A 22420-nucleotide genomic window follows, 5' to 3' on the forward strand; every position below is an offset into this window, starting at 1 on the left:
GGTTTGGAAACTTTTTCCATGTAGGAATCAATTCATGGAGGGCTCACCTGAGGATCTCAAGTACACAGTTTGAACTCCTCGATCCAGCAGTGACCATCTTCCCCTGCAGGCCAGTGTTACTGAGGTCAAGTTCTTTCAGGTGTGACTTTGTTGATTTCAGAGCAGAGCAGAGAGTTTCACAGGAATGTGTTTTGAGTTTACAGTCAGCTAGTCTACAAGACAAACAGTCAACAGTGTTACAGTTACAACAGAGAATGTGGAATTGAAGCTCCCATGAATCATAAATAATGAGATTCATGTGTAAAACAGCACTTTTGTATAGTAGGGGTATTTCCAGTCTCAGAAAGTATAAATAATGGGCTCAATCTGAATATTTGTTCTAGTTTCCAAAACTACTTCACATATTTTTCCACTTTTTGCCTCTTTTTCTCTTTTTTAGAGAGAAAGGGAGAGGGAGAAAGAGTGGACACACCATATTAGCCTTTTTACTTCATAGATCATATTTGCAAACTACTGTGTTGTGGTAAAGTGGATGACACAGTACCCATGGCCAGACTCTGCCCTCCTGTCTCAACCATGCTCTGTCTCAGTTCCGTTCTAGCTCCACGTTCTAGCTGTTTTTCATTTCTGCATATACATTAATTCCCACTGCTGAGCTGGACTTAGCATTACTGAGTATGTAGAAAAAAGAACACACTAAATCTAAAATATAGTGAGCATTCACCACTCTGAGTCGTCCTGTAAAGGCTGAAATAATCATTTATAGAGGTACTGGGGCAGTTTTGCGTGAGTTTTCAGACCATGTCATGCAGCTCATACTAAAAGTCTGACTCCATGTTTAGGTCTCAGATGCAAAATCAGCATTACACTGATGACGATATGATGACAGTAGTGGATAATTTACTCACAACGTCAAAAGACACATCCTTCACCAAGTTTTGACAGTTCTTTCTGACTACACTTTCAACGCAATTGCAAAATTCAAATTCATCTGCTTGTGGGGATCTGAAGCACCACTGATGTTACAAAATGATCTTCCACATGTTGTGTGCAATTACATATAGCTATATAAATCTTTAAGGTTTTGGTAGGATATCAGGCACTATGGAGATATGTGCATCTGTAACAGGTCAGAGTAACTGAGGTGAAATTTCTACAGGTGGTGGTGCACCTCAACTGAATATCCCTAAAATACTCACTGAAACAGGTGCCTTGTTCCTTGTATAAACAATTTGTTAGCCATTTTATCCCACTGTTAAAAGGAAATATTTGGTAACTCGACCTTCTCAGCCTTCAAAATGTAAATATTAAAATACATTAATTCAGATGTAGCACTTACATAGCCTTTCTGCAGTTGCTCACAGCTGGGATCAATCTCAAATGACCACTCCAGGATGTGTTGTAATTCTTCAGGTTCAGCTCATCAAACACCTCCTCAGCAGTCACAAGCATGTAGGCTAGTGCTGAACACTCTTCAGGAGAGAGTGTCTTTCCCAAGCCTTTATTGGATTTTAGATATTCTTCAATGTGTTTGGATAAAGACTGGTCATTCATTTCAGTGAGACAGAGGAACAGGTTGATGGATTTCTCTGAAGAAAGATTCTCTTGTGGTATTAGGTCTTTAATGTACTGAACTGTTTTGTTGATGCTCTCTGAGCTGTTCACTGTTTGAGTGTTTTAAGAGCTGTTGATTGGACTCCACTGAAATTCCCAGCAGAAAGCGGAGAAATAGATTGAAGTTTCCATTTTCACTATCTACATTTTTTTGTAAAGCCCCTCTTAGCAGATCTTCCAATAAAATGCTGTCAGACTGCTTTGTGTTCTATACCTTAAAAACTCGCAGTTCCTCCGTGTTCTGGCTCACATAGCAGTGAAACACATAGAGAGCAGCCAGGAACTCCTGAAAGCTCAGATGAACAAAGCAGTAGACCTTCTTCTGATAAAGCAAAGATTCTTCTCTAAAGATCTCAGTACAAATGCCAGAGTACACTGAGGCTTCAGTGACATCAATGCCGCACTCTCTCACTTCTTCTTCATAGAACATCTCATTGCCCTTCATCAGCTGTTTGAAAGCCAGTTCAGCCCATTTCAGAAGCAACTTTCTGTTGGATCCCAGGAGATCCTTTGGATTTATTTCACTATTTTCCTCATACTTCTCATTCCTCATGATGGTCTGAGTGTTCAGGAAGTGTGAATACATGGCAGTCAGAGTTTTAGGGATTTCTGTAATACCCTGTTTCATTATGTGCTGAAGCACAGTGGCTGAAATCCAACAGAAGACTGGAATGTGGCACATGATGTGGAGGCTCCTTGTTTTCTTAATGTGTGAGATGATGAAGTTGGCTTGGTCTTCGTCACTGATTCTCTTTCTGAAGTACTCCTCCTTCTGTGGGTCATTGAATCCCTGAATTTCTGTCACACGGTTGATGTACTGATGAGGGATCTGACTGGCTGCTGCTGGTCGAGAGGTTATCCAGATGTGAGCAGAAGGAAGCAGCTCTCCTTTGATGAGGTTCGCCATTATCACATCCAATGATGATACCTTGGTTATGTCTGACAGGTTCTCACACTGTAAGAAGTTCAGTGGAATTCTGTTTTCATCCAGGCCATCAAATATAAACACTATTTTACACTCATCATATATCTTTGTGCCCAGGTCTCTGAGCTCAGGATGGAAGTCACACAGAAGTCTATGAAGACTGTACTGGTGATCTTTAATCAGGTTCAGCTCTCGGAATGGAAGCACAAACATCAAATCTACATCCTGATTGGCTTTTCCTTCAGCCCAGTCCAGAATGAACTTCTGCACAGAGACTGTTTTTCCAATGCCAGCAATGCCTTTAGTCAGTACAGCCCTGAGTTTCTGCATTTGTGAACCTTTATTTTCTTCTCTTTCTCCATATCTGAAGTCTTCAGTCATCACAGTTCTGATTCTGTCATTCGGTTTAAATATATCTAAACAGTTAATTGGTGTATCCTGCAAGTGTTGGTCCCAGAGTTTTTTTTCAATCTGTAAAACTTCATGTTCTTTATTCACTCCTTCACTCTCTCCTTCTATGATGTAGAGCTGAGTGTAAATCCTGTTCAGGAGGGTTTTATTCTCTTGTGTTTTGAGTCCCTCAAATAAGCTCTCATATCTGTTCTTCATGCTGTTTTTCTGTGTCTGCACAACTCTATGCAGGATATCATCTGCTGGTTGGTATGAATCCTGCTGCAGATCTCCACTCACCTCCACCGTTGTGTTTGTCTGCAGTTCTGCTTTTGTGATGTGCTGCCTGATAGAGTTCAAACGCAGCATCACAACATCAATAACAGAAATGCCATTATAAACTGTTCACAATGGCACAGAATGATGAATCTACTTGACAAATGTAATATTTTCAAAGTCATTTTTAATTGCATTATATTTAATTTAGTAGATCTTAATTGAATTCTCAGGGTTCCTAAAAGAAATTTACTGTCTCGCTTGATAACAAAAGGTCTTAAATGCTGAAGGTTGAAATGGTATGCATTCAGGTACTGCTGGTTCATCTGGAAAAGCTGCTTCATAGCATGTCATGTGATAAAGAAAGTTTTCATGTGTTTTCATGTGAGAAGCTGCAGTGGGACAGTTCCAAGTCATGCAGAACAGGAGATCTAGCCACTGTGTAAATCTGTTAGTTCAATTCTGTCAAATGTTATGTTAATGCATGACTTTGTGCTATATTCATAGGTATTGTGTCTATTAGAATTTTCCCAGAAATATAGAATACAGGATTAACAAATAAATATTAACATTATATTTTATACATGTAGAAATTTATATTACTATATCGCTAATTGGTGGGTAACACCAATTTCCTGAAAGCCAAAAACTGCCCGTGACCAAAAGAACCTTATACCAAGTGTAAAGCATTTGGGTGAAAGTAATATGGTTTGAGACCTAATGGGTCATTATGGTTTTACTTTTCTGCCTAAAGGCTGTTCAGCTTGGAGTCACAGAGTCAAGCAAAAATTCTACATAAAACCAGCAAGAAACTGAGGAGAATGTGAGCCCATTAGTCCTTTATAGATGTGAATGATCCAGAAACTCAAGCAAATTCAGAAAGGAATGGCTAATGCAAAACTAATTTGGGGCTATGAAACAGTCAAGTCAAAGCTCAGATCTTCAAACAGAAATGGTGTGGGGGAACTTAAAGTGGGCGTTAAATGCAAAAAAACAACAAACATCCCACAGTTTATAAAGCTCTATAAGAAAAAAAGTGGGCAAATGTTTTGCAAGACAAAGGCAGACGCTAATACAACTACAGGAAAACTATAAAGGAACTGACATCAGCTATAGCAAGTAGGCTGCTTCATTTTTTCAGCAGCAGTCAGTTGTATGAAAAATTTCGTTGAATAAATTCCTGCAAAGTGTAATTTTCCATGATTTTTCCATTTTTCCATGATACAAATGGGAATCAAATCACTCTCAACCGCACAGAAAAAAGAGAGAGGAGGAAAAGAAAGTGGAAAAGTAATAAAGGGTTTAGGTGAATGCGTATGTGGCAACATGTTAGATATATTCTCTGTGTTCTTAATGTTTCACTCATTTTGGGTGCGATGCAGTGATCATCACACTAAATCATGTGTTATAAATAACAACAACAGCTAAATGTGGTAGGGGATTAACTCTTTTAGGTTCCTTATTTTTTAATTACAATCCCATTTCCAAAAAAAGATTCAGAGAAATCTGTAGACACACTTCAGAAAACTGCTGTCTGTGAAAACAGTTTGTTGTTGCATGTGTGTAAAAAGTGATTTCAGAGCCACTCGGTTCTCCCTGATGGAAACGGTTTGCCTTCAGTGTTTTTTGCTTATGATCATTTTAATAGACGTCAGCGTCACTAATTAATGACGTTCTATTAAAAGACTGGTTTACCAAGAGAGACGCTGGAGGAATTTCACCTGAAATGAGTTCATGAAACAGGAGTCTTGTTACAAAAACAATAACAGGACATCAGAGCCAGAATTACTCTTTTAGTACTTTTATTATTTTGATACTTAAGTACATTTGAAAGCAAATACATTTGTATTTTACTCAAGTGGAGGTCTAAAGGGAGGAGCTTCTACTTTTACTGGAGTAATATTTTACCGTTGGTAGCTGGAGTGGAAGAGATGAAAGAGGAAAAGGAAAACAATATTTAGATGAATGTGTATCTACAAATAGTTTATGATTAAGGAATCTGAGTCATTATGTTTCACTCACCTTTGTTCAGAGGGCACAGGTCCCCTGCTGAATTGAAGTGGAATCCCAATAGACTCGTCACTCTTCATAGACACACAGCTGGACACAGGTGAAGCAGCTCTCTGTGTTTCAGTCCTGCTAACATTCAACAGAGAGGAAAAAATCTTTATATTCTACATTTACCACTTTTGTCGTGTGTTTCTCGGTGTACCATTTTAACATGACCATTTAGTGGTTGTTTAACTTTATCTTGTGGTAATATTCATTGACCTTCCTGATGATTTGGCTTTGTTACTTTAATATTCTGCAGTGAAATCACTTCATTTGTGTATGTTCATAATGCTCTACGCTTTATGGACTATGGACTGTTTAATGAATTCATATGAACCTAGTTGTTCCATTATCACACACGGTTGTGCTGAAAAGAGCTAAAAGCTGAAGACACAATTAGATATCATATACAGTTTTATTAACATGTGATTCCTAAACATCAGGAACAACTCATTCCTGTGTTATGGTAACACTATAAAACCATGAGACATGGCTTGTTTCAGTTTTTTGTGATTATATTATTTTCCAGGAGAAGCTTACAGAATCACAATCCAACAGGGAGAGTCTGGAATTTGCAGACAAGTAAGCCCAAATTGTTGAAGTTTTGTTTTCAATTATTAAGAAATGAAAATTCAACTTTCATAACTCTGCATTGGCTGACTTGCTAAGGAGGATATTTAGGGCTCCAACAAACGATGAGACGACGGCAACTAAAGAAAACTCAAAATGTGGAATACAGGGGGACATGCATAGCTGTGTTCTCCACAGCGAGCAACATTATCCCTGCACAGAGAAGTGCAGTAACAGCAGAACATGTGGATCAGTTGTTGTTCCATCAAAAGAACCCTCAGAAAAAAATTACTCTTATTATACATCTGTGCATTAAACAAATATATTACATAAGCATTGAGAATCCCTACAACAATGAATCCTGACTGGTAGTGGCCATTTACTGTTAGTGAGGGACAACAGACAGAAAGAAATCATAATTATAAAGTTATATATAAATATTTAAAGTTATTGTCAGAGATAGATTATTCAAGATTACATGGACTGAACTCTGTAGCTTTTATATATTTTTAATAATTGTCATTGTGCTGGTTGTACGTAAACACCTGTAGAAACACAATCTCACACACATCAGCAAAGTGTGACACACTTAATCTCCATGCACATAAAAATCTAATAAAACCCCTAAAACCCCTTGAAGGACAGAGCTAAAGCCTGGTTCTTAATCGCCAGCTTCCTGTTCGAATTTTCTAGTTTCTCACTAAATGGTGCAGCAGCTACATTGTAGCAATTAAGCTTGCACCATTTAGGTGGAATGGCAAAATTCAATTACATAGTTGGTGAGTAAAAGCCTTACAGTGCTTACTCAGCATTAACAATCATTGTAAATAAATGAATAAAGTACTACATCAAGTGAAGAGCCCTGAACAGGCCATTAAATAAAACATCTATACAAGACCAAGGGAAAAACAATCACACCAACAAGTTCTACCTACATCACCAACCACACGGCCCTCTCTATATATAAGCCTCAGGCTATCATGAGTATGGACCGCTGCATTCTCTTCATATAATCCTCTCACACTTTCTGAGCGCAGTATTCTTCAGATAGTATCATTTTGGAAAGTACCTGTCTAAAACTGACACTCTATATTGGTACTGAATGCAGCTGGGCAGCATCATCGACATGTCCGGCTGAACGCACCAGGGCATCTGTGACGGTCAGACAGATTCGCAGACGCTCGCAAATAAGATGTGGTGATTTTAATGATCCACTCAGTCCAAAGGGTGAAACACAACTCACAGTGAAAGGTCCAGTCCAGTAATCGAAAACATGAAACCATCCGAAAAAAGGGCAACAGAATCCAAGGGGCAAAACACAAATCATACACGGGTAAACTCGTCCAAGGGTCGATACACGAAATACACAAAACAACAGAATCAGGGAACGCTCAGTGATTGCCTAAACAACACTTTCGCAAAGTTCTCAACCTGATTCCCTGCTTAAATATTAGTAGAGGACGAGCATCAGGTGAAAGGAGTTCAATAATCAGGTGACTGAGAGCGCTGATAGGTGCATGGGGAAACCACGTGATCAGTCTGTGAATCCTGGGGGTTGGAGTTTTCAAAGACCGAGTCCCCTAGCACGTGATCGATCACGTGGTCTGCCCTAGCACTCTGGGAGATGAAGTCCAGCTCCTCCGCTGAATGCGTGACAGCATCTATGTATATCTGTGATTCTTGGATGGTAGGATGTGGATCAAACCTTCGTTAGGCTTTTGAAGGGGAGACGCAATGAATTAATTGTTTAGTGTCTATAATTAGCACAAATTCCTTCAATGAATAATCAATGCTTTCTCAGAGTTCCCCTCCTTTACTGTTAACTTATGATCTATTGTGTGTATACAGAAATTCTTCTATGTTTCTCTTTTTGGTTCCTGCATTTTTCAGATAACACTACTTAACTGTTTATGGAATAAGTGATTACAGTTATTAATGATCATTGTTATTCATTCAATGATGTTCCATTTATCTAGCAGTGTTATTGAATTTAATATTATTTATCCATACATACAAATATGTGTGAGTGATAACCTGCCCATAGACTGTCGTATTCAATCTACCATTGTCACGCTTCCTGGTTCTTATGGACTCTTTCTGGACTCTTGTTCTTTTATGGACTCCACTTCTCAGAATCCTTCCGTCTGTCATGTGACTCCATCAGCCAATTACAAACCACCCAGCAGTCACATGAATATTGATTACCATCACCTGTTTCCATGTATATAAGCCTGTCTGTGTACACTAAGTCTCTGTGAAGTGTTGTCCTGATCTGTCAGCGCATACCGAGCCGTTCTTTCTTTGACTGCTGTCTCGTTTATGACCTTGATTTGTGCTCTCGTTGCAGATTCTTGGAATTGTCCTTTTGGCTATTTCTACTTGTGTGATGGCTTTTTGGTTATGACACTTGCTTGTTTATCTGACTCTGTCATTGTCTTGGTTTATGTATTGTGGTGGGTTAATCTGGTAGGTGACCTGATCTGGTGTTAACCCTGTTACTTCAGTTCACTCTCATTTTAATAAACCTTACAGTTTATCTTTTACCTGCAAGCGTCTAATTTATCAACCCAGCATTACAGCCACTGTATAAGCCTTAGGGGCAAGACCCCATGGTACTTCATAAGCCCAATGAGAAAATAAGCTGTACATAAGCAAAGTATGAAGAGGTAGAGGGATTACAATCAGTCGGAGATTCTGAAATATCACACAATATGTCTCCTGGTTTAATACCCAAATAAACAAAATAATCTCTGGTACATGATGATAATGTTGCTATTATGCTACTATTACCAACATATGTTCATCATATACAAAACAATCCATAAAGTTTGCTAAATTATTAAGTGGGATTAATGTAAAGTTTCAGAAATACATTTTACATTCTTCATTCTCAGAGCAACTGTTTACTGGTTCTAGAGACGCACCATGCATTTGAGGTTTCTCCTCCACTGCTGACATCCTTAAGCTCCATTATGGGCTGGTACCTCTTCCCAGAGACAGAGCTAGGTGCTGGAGATGCTGCTCTCTTTATCCTGAGAACATCCATGATGAAAATAAAGTTTTGAGAGAACACATCAGCACTTAATATGAACAAAAATGAGAAGAAACAAATTTCCCTGCGGTTAAGTGAAGCTAAATGAACACTAAAATGGTAAAAATTCAAAGTTAGTCACTTTTTATGAGAGATTCCTCCAATGCCGGAGTTATGAGCTTCCATAATGGAAGTGTCACTCTTAATTCACACAATAAGAAACTGGAGAAGTTGCTCTCTGCTCCCTGTGAACAGTTCATCCATAAATAAAATGAGTATGATGCTAAAATTTACTGCAGGCTAGTGAGTTTATTGTCAGTAAAACATGGTATGAAAGTAATAGCAGTATTATATAATGTAGTCTTTTAGGCATTGTTAGATTGCTTAAAAAAAAAAAAAAAAAAAAAAAAATATATATATATATATATATATATATATATATATATATATATATATACACACACACACACACACACACACACACACACTATATACACAGTAAATAAAATCTCTTCACCTGTGAAGATACCTGTTAACACATCAGCACATAACAGCTTTTCTGGCTCAAAAATTTAGTTGAACGTTGCTTAACAACCATATTTCTCAAGTCATTTGTCTCATGCATGTGTCTTGTTTACTTGTGCTCTTGTTTTCAGTGATTCTTCTGGCTTGGTTGAACCAGCAGGCTGTGAAACCCTGCTGCTGAGTGATACAGCTAGCCGATAGAGCCACATTGCAGGCAGTGCTATTGTATAGTGGGTCGCTAAGCTAAGGGCTAAATTGAGGCTAAAGCTAACTTACGCTGAGAGTTTGGCGGTTCCTTCTGCTCTCTCAATAACATAAACTCAGACTTTAAGTGATCATAAAGCGGCAGACAAGTGATTACTGAAAGAATCAGCTCAGTTAGCATGTTATTAACACCAAAAGCTGCCATTACAGATTCTGCCATAACCATTTTTACTGCTGCTTGTTGTCCCACATGGCCAAAGTGTTAAGTTCTGTCTACTGGCATGCATGCACGCGTCAGAAACTGCTCTGTGGTATCGGTCACAAGTATCAGTATCCCCATCAACAATAACGCTACTGTATTTAAGTGCCAACATCAGCACCAATACAGTATGTATCTGGGCAACACTAGAAACAGCATCGCCAGCGTTGATGCTTTGCTGTACAAAGTATGTCTGTGCACATCCTTTCCTCCGTGGCAGCTGTTTCTGCTCTTCCATAAAGCCCGACCAGCTCTGCTACCACAGCTCATGCACCACTTCCAAAATTGGGCAAACCTCCTCAGCACCTTCCACTTCTACCACCATGCGCTGCATCATCAATGTCAACGAGGGTGGTGCTCATATGTGCTTCCCATGACCCTTGAGGATTCATTTATTGTCACTGTCACTTCATGTTCAGCTCTACATGGTGCCTTCGACCTGAAAGCACACCTTGCCCTTGTGGATCTATCCACTGGCTCTAATGCTTGTTCAGCTCCTTTGACGCATGCAGCTCCCCCCATAGGAAATAAAAAACACAATGCCAGGGAGCCCAAACACATCACCTCAGCTCTGCTACTGGCTTTAACAAAAAGCTTCACTCGTCAGTTCACCAGACCCAGCGTTTCCTTGAGCATGGTAATCCAAATCAAGCACATGCATCCTGTATAAGTGTGAACCAAAACTATGCACTCGACTCATCATTGACTGGCATGGTGTCCCCTTTTCGTGCTCCACCAGCACACCACCTGCTATGCTAGCTTGGGGGCCATTCTGCACATTGCCACCACCTGCAGCTCCTCTGCCTCAAGGTATTGTGTTACTTGTCAGAGTGTATTTGCGCAGAGTTCCACCCTTTCTGCCTGGTTGGAGGCAGCATTAAGCCATCCAGGCTGTCTTCTTCATCATCCGCCTTTGAGTTTGTTTTTGCACCACTTCATTTTTTCCTCAATTCCAACTTTTTAAAAATGTGTTACTGGCATGAAATTAAAAGTTGGCTTTTTTTTTTTTAAACACAATGCAGTTTCCGAATTTCAACATTATGTTTTTGAACTATTTTCAATGAAATATAGAGTTTAAGTGATTTGTACATCATTGCATTTTGTTATTATTTACATTTTGCCCAATGCCACAATATTTTTTAGGAAATGGGGCAGTACATTTTAGAGGTAAGTAGCTTCGATCAAACTTTATGATAAAACAAGAATTTTGTCTTTTAGTTGGTGTGACATAATGAATCATGCTCATCATGACCAGGCACATGAACTAGCAAGGTAAGAAATGTTATATTAGATGAGTGAGGTTACTGGTGACTAGTGCAGCTGAATGAGAATGTAGGGTATTAAATGTTAATAAGCTTTACTCTAAAATAGTGGCACACACAGACTTTGGCAAAGGTGGGGCTGTTTCAGAAGGGCATTCTGTGGAGGTTCATATTATGATTTTTCAGAATGTGGAAATACCTTCAGAGATGCTTTATTATTATATTATTATTATAAGTTTCTGGTATACCATATGCAGATTTAATTATACAAAAGTAATGTATATTCAAGTCCACTTGTTGTTCTTGAAAGAACCAACGATAGACCTCACAGTAATAAATGTCCTATTAAATAAACACAATTACGATGTAACATTTTAAAACTTTATTCAGTTGATTATTCTATGTTTATATTTGGCTCTTCAGTATTATTGCTACTATTATTATTATTGTTATTATTATTATTATTATTATTATTATTGATATCGTTGTTGTTGGTGTCCAGCAAAAGAAATCTGTGCATCTTTTCCAATTGTTATTTGCAGCTAGCTTGTCAGCTTGTTAAAGGGGCTGTCAGCTTGACTGTAAATATCAAAACTCTACAGATGTGTGACTTAATGATCAGTAACCATGGTCAAAAAAATCTAATGTAAAAATCTAATACTGATTGTGATAGTAATAGCAATAGTAAAAGGCAAAGGCCACTAAGAAAAGATAATGAAAAAATGTGCACTTGGGTCCAGTATTTATCCATCAATATCACAGTACTGACAATGCATTCAGATGTCCTGATCTGTATATGAAGTAGCATATTTCATCATGTAACTTGCATCAAGTAAAAACATGCAGAACGTAAAAGTCTAAATAAAAGACAGAACAAAATGACAGTTAACAAAAAATGAGGTAGAGAAAATCCAGAATTTTCAAGTTTTGTTGAGTGAAATACAGTCCACTGATTTATTACTACATATTAGATCATAAATACTAACAGTTTACACCAACAACTGGTACTCATCCCTCAACAATCTTCATTTGACTGATCATATGTGACTCTTCATGAACTAAATAACCCCGTTTGGAATTTTATAACATAATCTGAGTTTCTTATAATTGCCAGGGAAGCTGTGTTTAGTCATGAAGTTATTAGTTATTCATCATCATCATCATCGTTAACTGCTTAATCCAGAGAATCCCAGATGACCCTGTCCCCTGCAACTTCTTCCAGCTCATTCAGAGAATGCCTTATGGCTCAGCTCCCTCTTCACCACTACAGTCCGGTACAGTGATCGCATTACTGCTGCCACCTGTCCCAGCCTGTGGCCAATCTCATGATCCCTCTTCCCATCACTCGTGAACAAGACCCCAAGATACTTAAACTCCTCCACCTGGGGCAAGTCCTTTCCTCTTACCTGGACTCAGATTTGGAGGTGCTGATCCGCATACCAACCGCTTCACACTCAGATGCAAACAGCTCCAGTGAGCACTGGAACGATCTATGTGATTCAGCCAACAGAACAACATCATCTGCAAGTAGCAGAGACACCACCTTTAGGCCTCTGGCCTAAGGCCCTCCTGACCTTGGCTACGCCTTGACATCCTGTCCATGAATATCACGAACAGGAGAGGAGACAGGGCACAACCTTGCCAGAGCCCAACGCCAACACTGAAAGGGTCCGACTAAATGCTGAGTATACGAACACAGCTCTCACTCTGGGAGTACAAAGATCGAATGGCCCGGACTAGTAGACCCGGTATCGCATACTTCCGGAGGACCTCCCACAAGATATCTCAGGCAACCCAGTCGTAAGCCTTCTGCAAATCCACAAAACACATGTAGACTGGGTTGGCAAACTCCCATGCCCCCTCAACAATCCACGAGAGGGTGAAAAGCTGGTCCATTTTTCCACAGCCGGGACGGAATCCGCATTGTTCCTCCTCAATCTGAGGTTCAACTGTCAGTCGGAGTCTCCTTTCCAGCACCTTGGCATAGACTTTCCCAGGGAGGCTGAGCTGTGTGATACCCTGATAGTTGGCCCACACACTCCAGTCCCCTTTTTTAAAAATGGGGACCACCACCCCGGTCTGCCAGTCCGAGGGTACTGTTCCTGAGGTCCATGCAATATTGCAGAGGAGCGTCAGCCATGACAGTCTCACAGTATCCAGAGCCTTAAACATCTCCACACGAATCTCATCCACCCCCGGTGCCTTGCCACTGAAGAGCTTGCCTACTACCTCAGTGGCCTCCAGCAGGGAAATGGTGCTTGACATGCCAGAGGCCTACGACCCTGACTCCTGTGAGTGAGGCATGACCCCCAATATCCACACAATATCCTCATTAGTTGTTCAGAAAGATTCTAAATTTTGATGATCAGTTTTTTCAGTGCATATTCCTTAAATACAGATAATAGAGCCAGACACACTAGGTATATCAGGTGTGCATGTAAAACAATGTCACTATCTGTGGTAGTAATAAGTAGAGATGTCCAAGTGCTAGAAAAAAAAAAACAAAAGAATGCTTCCTGACAAATGTCATTTTGTTCTGTATGTGACTGACCTTAGGTCAGTACTGCTGAAATAAGGAGAAGAGATATGGAGTATTATTATTTATTGCCCCCGCGACCCTGATGGAGAAGCGGCTTATAAAATGGATGGATGGATGGATGGATGGATTAAAGAGTTGCTCTTCATTGACACACAGCAGGTTGGACTCTGTATGTCTGTAGTCTGTATGTAATGCAGAGCGAGGAGGTGGATGCATATGCTGAGATAATCAACCTTTATTAAGGTCAAATCCAGGGTCATGGTCGAGACAGTCCAGGTTCAAGTGACCAATACGTAGAGCAGGAGGGACAGACATAATGAAAATAAACAGGTACACAAACAACAGGCCCAGAAGAAAAACAACGTACATCAAACCTCAAATGACAACCAACATCCCAAACAACAATTCAAACATTAAACAACAAAGACCAGCAAAGACAAGGGGCAAACACAGGGCTTAAATACAGTGGTATGCAAAAGTTTGGGCACCCCTGATAATTTTCATGATTTGCCTTTATAAATCATTGGTTGTTTGGATCAGCAATTTCAGTTAAATATATCATATAGCAGACAAACACAGTGATATTTGAGAAGTGAAATGAAGTTTATAGGATTTACAGAAAGTGTGTAATAATTATTTAAACAAAATTAGGCAGGTGCATATGTTTGGGCACGCTTGTCGTTTTATTGATTAGAATACCTTTAGCACTAATTATTGGAACACAAAATTTGTTTTTGTAAGCTCAGTGACCCTTGCCCTACATACACAGGTGAATCCAATTATGAGAAAGGGTTAAAGTGGCCAACTGCAAGTGTTTCTCCTCTTTGCATCTTCTCTGAAAAGTGGCAACATGGGAGCCTCAAAACAACTCTCAAATGACCTGAAAACAAAGATTGTTCAACATCGTGGTTTAGGGGAAGAATACAAAAAGCTATCTCAGAGATTTCAGCTGTCAGTTTCCACTGTGAGGAACATAACGAGGAAGACCACAGGCACAGTTCTAGTTAAGGCTCGAAGTGACAGGCCAAGAAAAATCTGAGATAGGCAGAGGCGAAGGATGGTAAGAACAGCCATAGTCAACCCACAGACCAGCTCCAAAGACCTACAACATCTTCTTGCTGCAGATGGTGTCACTGTGCATCGTTCAACTATTGAGCGCACTTTGCACAAGGAGAGGCTGTATGGGAGAGTAATGCAGAAGAAGCCTTTTCTGCGCACATGCCACAAACAGAGTCGCTTGGGGTATGCTAAAACACATTTGTACAAGCCAGCTTCATTTTGGAATAAGGTGCTGTGGACTGAAGAAACTAAAATTGAGTTATTTGGACATAAAAGGGGCGGTATGCATGGTGGAAAAGAAAACAGCATTCCAAAACAAACACTTGCTACCCACAGTAAAATTTGGTGGTGGTTCCATCATGCTGTGGGGCTGTTTGGCCAGTGCTGGGAATCTTGTTAAAATTGAGGGACACATGAATTCCAGTCAATATCAGCAGATTCTTGAGAACAATTTTCAAGAATCAGTGACAAAGTTGAAGTTGCGCTGGGGCTGGATACTTCAACAAGACAACGACCCTAAACACTGCTCAAAATCTACTAAGGTATTCATGCAGAGGAACAAGTACAATGTTCTGGAATGGCCATCTCAGTCCCCAGACCTGAATATTATTGAAAATCTGTGGTGTGATTTAAAGTGTGCTGTCCATGCTCGGACTACATCAAACCCGACTGAACTTGAGATGTTCTGTAAAGAAAAATGGTCCAAAATACCTTCAATCAGAATCCAGACTCTCATTGGAAGCTATAGGAAGTGTTAATAGGCTGTTATTTCTGCAAAAGGAGGATCTACTAAATATTGAAGTAATTTTTTCTGTTGGGGTGCCCAAACTTATGCAACTGCCTAATTTTGTATAAATAATTAGTGCACACTTTCTGTAAATCCTATAAACTTCATTTCACTTCTCAAATATCACTGTTCGTCTGCTATATGATATATTTAACTGAAATTGCTGATCCAAACAACCAATGATTTATAAAGGCAAATCATGAAAATTATCAGGGGTGCCCAAACTTTTGCATACCACTGTACAACAGGGATGATGAGGGACAGGTGGACTAGACGGAAAAACAAATGCACGTGGACGATCAAAAAGTAAAAAGAAAAAGCACATGGAGTAGCCAACTGTGACACTGTAAATGGGACGGGAAGTATACATATAAACATGGATAAGCTAAAAATATTCTGGGGAATTAGCCCAGAGACACTCAGATCCGTGAAGAGCACTGGAGGCCAATTCAGTGCCGCTTTACAAGAATTACACAGATTCATCAGATGCATGGTGAAAACTGATTCATCGGTGCCATATACAGGCGAAATATCGCCTCTGCAGCAGCATTTAAGGTGGAAAGGAAAGCTCAGAATAAGAAGAACTCTGGAATTTCAGCCAAACCAGTTTTCCCTGGACTCATGAAAGACTCAACGAATGAAAGACTCAAGAACCATTTGAACTCACATGGGAGACAAGACTTTTGCCAACAAGCTGTTTCTAGATGACCATCATACATGACAATCGAGAGATTTTACATTATAGAAAATTACAGCTTTAACATTAACAGTTGTAACAAAGAAGATCAAAGTCCAAGAAAGCAGCAGTGTGTATAAACCTCTTTAAAATCCCATATCATCTCCAACACCACCAGTTTAGTGATGATCTTAAAGCCTACCGTCTGAAATCCTCTACATCTGAGATCTTCTTTGCTCCTCTAAAAGTGTCTGTCTAAAAACATTTTACTGCATTTAATGGTCATCATCACTATTCATGATAACGACGCTGTCATATGTCTGAATTATTTTAGGCCAAATAAAACTCAGCTTAACATAAAAGAAAAGGCCAAACTGTGGTCTGTATTGAGGTGTTTAGAGAGAATAAGGCCTTTTACACAATGGAATCATGATCATTTTAAAGTGAAGATCAGTTTGTGTCGGTATGAAACTGAATTATATTATATTAGGAACATCTACTCTTTCATGTTACGGTGAGATTTTAGTGCCCAATGTAGTATTAGGTTAATGGCAAAGGCAGGAACCATTGTTCACTTAACGGTTGACCGGGGGAACCTAATAAAAGGGGAGTCAGAGTTCTAAAGTGAAGCCTGTGTGTGGAGTGGTCTGTTGTTTCTCTCAGTCTTCATAAGGTTGAATACTGAACCTAGACGACAGAACATGGTGTCAGAAGCGGGATAGGAGTAAGTTCTCCAACGTTTTGTGTAATACCACGGGAGAAGTAAATAAAAACAAAACTGACAATATCAGGGTTACCGCACGGTTGGTGCTTGGACCCCTATAACCGCCACCCGATACCCGCCAGTTTGGGGGAGATATATACAAGCGGTTCAGCGTTACAGCGCGCGGCAATATGAGCCTGTTCCAAGTCCCACCGCCGGATAAATTCACGTTCAAGGCTGAAGACTGGCCCAAGTGGATCAAACGCTTCGAGAGGTTTCGGATAGCATCAGGTCTGGAAACGCAAGCGGACGAAAACCAGGTGAACGCACTTATCTATGCGATGGGAGAAGAGGCGGAGGATATTCTGACCTCTCTGCACCTGAGTCCTGCTGAAGCGAGCGATTTCAACGAGGTCAAAAACAGGTTGGATGCTCACTTTATAACTCGCAGGAACGTTATATTTGAAAGAGCCAAGTTTAACCAAAGGCAACAGGAACTGGGTGAATCAGTTGATTGTTTTATTACTGCATTGCACTGTCTGGCCGAGCATTGTGGATACGGAGAGATACATGACGAGATGGTGAGAGACAGGCTAGTAGTTGGGCTAAGAGACACACAACTCTCAGAACCTCTACAAATGGACCCTGAATTAACACTCACCAAAGCCATTACCAGAGCTCGACAGAGTGAGCAAGTGAAAAAGCAACAAGAAGTGCTTAAGAAAAATTTCAAAGGCGACACACTGAACACGCAGCTCGACAGCATGCAGCTCAAGCAGCGAGGGGGTACTAAACACATACCAGTCAAGCTAAAGTCATCCCAATCAGGTATGAGGGTGGCACAGAAAAAGTATACCAAACCTTCACAGTGTAAAAGGTGTGGTGATATAAAAGGACACAGCATGCAGCAATGTCCAGCTAGAGAAGCGGTGTGTAACCACTGCAAACAGAAGGGACATTATGCCAGAGCTTGTCATGCCAGAAAGTCCAGTCAGGTAAAAATTGCATTACTTTCTGAAGATGTAGAGGATGAGGTCGCATTCCTTGGGTCACTTATGGCTGATACAGGCAAAGGTCCATGGATGACAGAAATAAAAATGGATCACTCCAATGTTGTGTGCAAAATAGATACAGGTGCAGATGTAACAGCGGTACCAGAGAGATTGTGCAGTCCGGACCAGCTTAGTAGACTGGTAAAGTCATCAAAAGTCCTCAAAGATCCAGGAGGCACAGCACTTTCAATAAAGGGAAAATTCACAGCCACGCTGCAGAAAGGACAAAAGAGCATAAAACAGGATGTCTATGTTGTAAAGGATCTGGCCACACCACTATTAGGCCATCCAGCTGTCACAGCACTGCAGTTAGTCGCTAGGTTGGAGGAAGTCAATCTAGATAATGAGGAAGCAGTAAATTCTGAATTTCCAAAGCTGTTTAGTGGTCTAGGAAAGATGCAGGGAGAGTATAAAATCGTATTGAAGCCTGGCGCTAAACCATTCTCTCTGTCCACCCCTAGACGCATTTCACTCCCTCTCATGCCTAGAGTTAAAGAAGAACTAAATCGCATGGAGCAAAGTGGAACAGCCAACTGAATGGTGTGCACCTATGGTGGTTGTACCTAAGCAAACGGGCAAGGTGAGAATTTGCACAGATCTCACAGGACTGAACAAATCCGTCTTGAGGGAGAGACACCCACTTCCCTCAGTAGAACACACACTAGGATAGCTGGCTGGAGCCAGAGTGTTTTCAAAGCTGGATGCGAATTCAGGGTTCTGGCAGATCCCACTTTCCAAAGAGTCCTCTCTACTTACCACGTTCATAACCCCATTTGGACGGTATTGCTATAATCGCTTGTGTTTCGGAATTTCCTCTGCTCCTGAGCACTTTCAGAAACGTATGACACAACTCCTTGAGGGTCTAGAGGGTGTTCTGTGTCAGATGGATGACGTGCTCATCTGGGGAGCACCAACAGCAGCATGACGAGAGGCTACGGGCAACACTGTCATGACTTCAGGAGGCTTGGGTCACACTTAATGAAAAATGTGAGTTCTCCAAGAGCCAAATCAAGTTCCTGGGGCAAATTATTGAGGCGTCTGGGGTGAGGGCAGACCCGGGAAAAGTGAAGGCAGTGAAAGCCATGAGAGAACCTGAAAACATCAGTGAGGTGAGAGGACTGCTGGGGATGATAAATCAAATCAAATCAAATCAAATCAAATTTATTTATATAGCGCTTTTTACAACTGATGTTGTCACAAAGCAGCTTTACAAAAATGGGAATCACAGCACAGAGAATCAGACAAAACACTGAACATAATATACAGAATATACAGAACCCCCGTGAGCGCTGAGGCAAGGAAAAACTCCCTCAGAGCTGGAGGAGGAAGAAACCTCGGGAGGACCAAGACTCACATCTAAAGGGGGGACCATCCTACCACTGGTCAGACAACTTATAAGTTAAACATTGAAAAGTCAATTTTACATCCACGCAGTTCTAATATATTCAGGTGTGTATAATCAACAGTGGAAACAATTAGAGTTCATATAGATTTGGATGTGATCTGTAGTGGAGAAGCTGCGTTCCAGAAACTTCCATCAGTCTGGTCAATCAGGGGGACAGGGGGACTTGAGGGTGGGACATCCATCAGTATTGGGCCGGACCGGTGGACAGTCAGTAACTCGGAGGAGGGAAAGATTTAGGAATTAGTTTAGACTGGATTTATGAAGAACAGAAAATGTAAAAAATTATCAGAGTGTGACTAATGACTCCGGCAGGTCTGAATATAACAGCCTAACTAAAGGGAGAGAGCCAGAAGGTAACATAGACACGGAGGCTCCCTGAGACACTGGCATTCACCCACTCCACCGTCCACAAACCTGAGTGACTGCATGTAGTGAGTGACAGCAGCACCAGCATCTCAGTTTACCCACAATTCACTATGTCCATGAACCCCTGGATCTGCAGCCTTATCTAAAGGGAATTAACATTAACTACCAAAAGCTAAACTAAACAAGTAAGTTTTTAGTCTAGACTTAAAGATTGAGACTGTGTCTGAGTCCCGAACATTATCGGGGAGATTATTCCAGAGTTGGTCGCGCTTTATAAGAGAAAGCTCTTCCCCCTGCAGAGCTTCTCTGAATTTTGGGAACTACTAGGAAGCCAGCACCCTGTGATCTAAGTAATCGTGGTGGTTCATAATAGGAGATAAGGTCTCTCAGATACTCAGGAGCGAGCCCATGTAGGGCTTTATACGTTAACAGGAGAATTTTATAGTCTATGCGGAATTTGACTGGAAGCCAGTGAAGACCTGATAGGACTGGACTAATATGGTCAAATTTTCTAGTTTTAGTAAGGACCCTGGCTGCAGCATTTTGAACTAGCTGAAGTTTATTTAAGTTACTGCTAGAACATCCTGACAGTAGCGCATTACAGTAGTCTAGCCTTGACGTAATGAAGGCATGTACTAATTCTTCTGCGTCATGTAAGGATAAAGCATTTCTTAGCTTGGCGATGTTACGGAGATGTAGAAAAGCTGTTTTAGTAACATTAGATATGTGTTTATCAAATGCTAGATCTGAATCTATGATAACGCCAAGATTTTTAGCTGTTGAACCAGGTGTGACTGAGAAGTCGGCCAGATTCAACATTAGGTGTGATAATTTATTTCTAGCAGCTTTAGGGCCTAATAGAAGAACTTCTGTTTTATCACTATTTAATAGAAGAAAGTTGTGTGACATCCATGATTTCACATCTTTTACGCAATCCTCCATTTTCTTTATTCTCTGTTTGTCATCAGGTTTGGCTGATATGAAGAGCTGCGTGTCGTCTGCATAACAATGAAAATTAACATTATGTTTTCTAATAACTTTGCCCAGGGGGAGCATGTATAACGTAAATAATAACGGTCCTAAGATAGAGCCTTGTGGAACTCCATATCTAACCTTTGTATAGTTGGAGGGTATATTATTTACCCTCACAAACTGAAAACGATCGGTCAAGTATGATTTGAACCACGATAAGGCAGTTCCAGTTATACCGACCATTTTCTCTAATCTTTCTAGGAGGATATTATGATCTATTGTATCAAAAGCTGCGCTCAGATCAAGAAGTACCAGTAAAGAAACGCAGCCTTGGTCAGCGGCAAGAAGCAGATCATTTGTTATCTTAACTAGAGCTGTCTCAGTGCTATGATGAGGCCTAAATCCAGATTGGAATTTTTCATAGATCTGGTTTCTTTGCAGATAAGAGCCAAGTTGTTGGGCCACGGCCTTTTCTAAAATCTTAGAAATAAATGGTAAAATTTGAAATGGGTCTATAGTTAGATAGTACACTAGGATCAAGATTTGGTTTCTTGATCAAAGGTTTAATTTCTGCTAGTTTAAAGGCTTTGGGAACATGCCCCAGGTTTAATGATGAGTTTACTATTGTTAATAGTGGTTTAATTATGTCTGGTAATACCTGTTTTAATAGTTTTGTGGGAACTGCATCAAGTGTACAGGTTGTGCAGTTTGATGAGGAGATAATTTTCTCCAGTTCTAACTGATGTAGTGGGTTAAAAACTTCCAACCTGACTTCGGTAGCTGGATTTTGTTCTATATCAGCCACACCAGATGACAGACAAGATGTGCTATTTATCTGTTGAATTTTGTCCCGAATATTTTCGATTTTATTATCAAAATAGTCCATAAAAGCATTGCTAGTGTGGATTGCTGGAATCTGAGGATCAGTACCTGCCTGATTTTTAGTCAGTTTAGAAATAACACTAAAGAGAACTCTAGGGTTGTTTTTATTAATCTCGATCTGAGAGGCCAGATACTCTGAGCGGGCTTTATTAACTTCTCTTCTATATTCAACAATACTGTCTTTCCAAGCAGAGTGGAATACTTCCAGTTTGGTTGATCGCCATTTTCGCTCAAAATTTCGTACTAATTGCTTTAAAGTACGAGTTTGGTCGTTATACCACGGCGCAAGTTTTTTCTGTCTCTCTTTTTTGTGTTTAAGTGGTGCTACACCATCTAAAGTAGACCGGAAGGTATTTTCTAAACAATCAGTTAGTTTGTCTAGTTCTGCTGGGTTACCTGGAGAGTACACTATGGTTGATAAATCAGGAAGGTTATCAGTAAATTGTTGAGCGGTAAAGGGCGTTATTGAACGTTTCATAGAGTAGCTGGGGGATGTACGTATATTATGACTAAGATGAAGTTTAAAAGAAATAAGATAATGATCTGAGATTACTGAGGTTTGAGAAAGAATATCTAGGTTATCTATGCTAACACCCAGGGTCAAAACCAGATCCAGAGTATGATTACAGTAATGCGTAGGTCCTGTTACATTTTGAGCAATACCAACTGAGTCTAGAATTGATGCAAAAGCCTTTTTTAATGAGTCATCAACTTTTTCAAAATTAATGTTGAAGTCTCCTACTATAATTACTTTATCACTACAAACTGCTAAATCTGCAGCGAAATCACTAAATTCTTTTAAAAATTCTACATAGGGTCCTGGTGGTCTGTAAATATTAATTAAAGAAAATGCATTCTGTTTTGTAATTGG

At 40.1% G+C, this 22420-nt stretch overlaps 1 pseudogene; it reads right to left on the bottom strand.

Moving 5' to 3' along the window:
- Nucleotides 1-43: 43 nt before the first annotated feature.
- Nucleotides 44-16395, bottom strand: LOC108437112 (annotated as a pseudogene).
- Between the last annotated feature and the right edge of the window lie 6025 nt (nucleotides 16396-22420).

Source organism: Pygocentrus nattereri, chromosome 12 (assembly GCF_015220715.1).
Source record: "Pygocentrus nattereri isolate fPygNat1 chromosome 12, fPygNat1.pri, whole genome shotgun sequence".
NCBI classification, from domain to species: domain Eukaryota; kingdom Metazoa; phylum Chordata; class Actinopteri; order Characiformes; family Serrasalmidae; genus Pygocentrus; species Pygocentrus nattereri.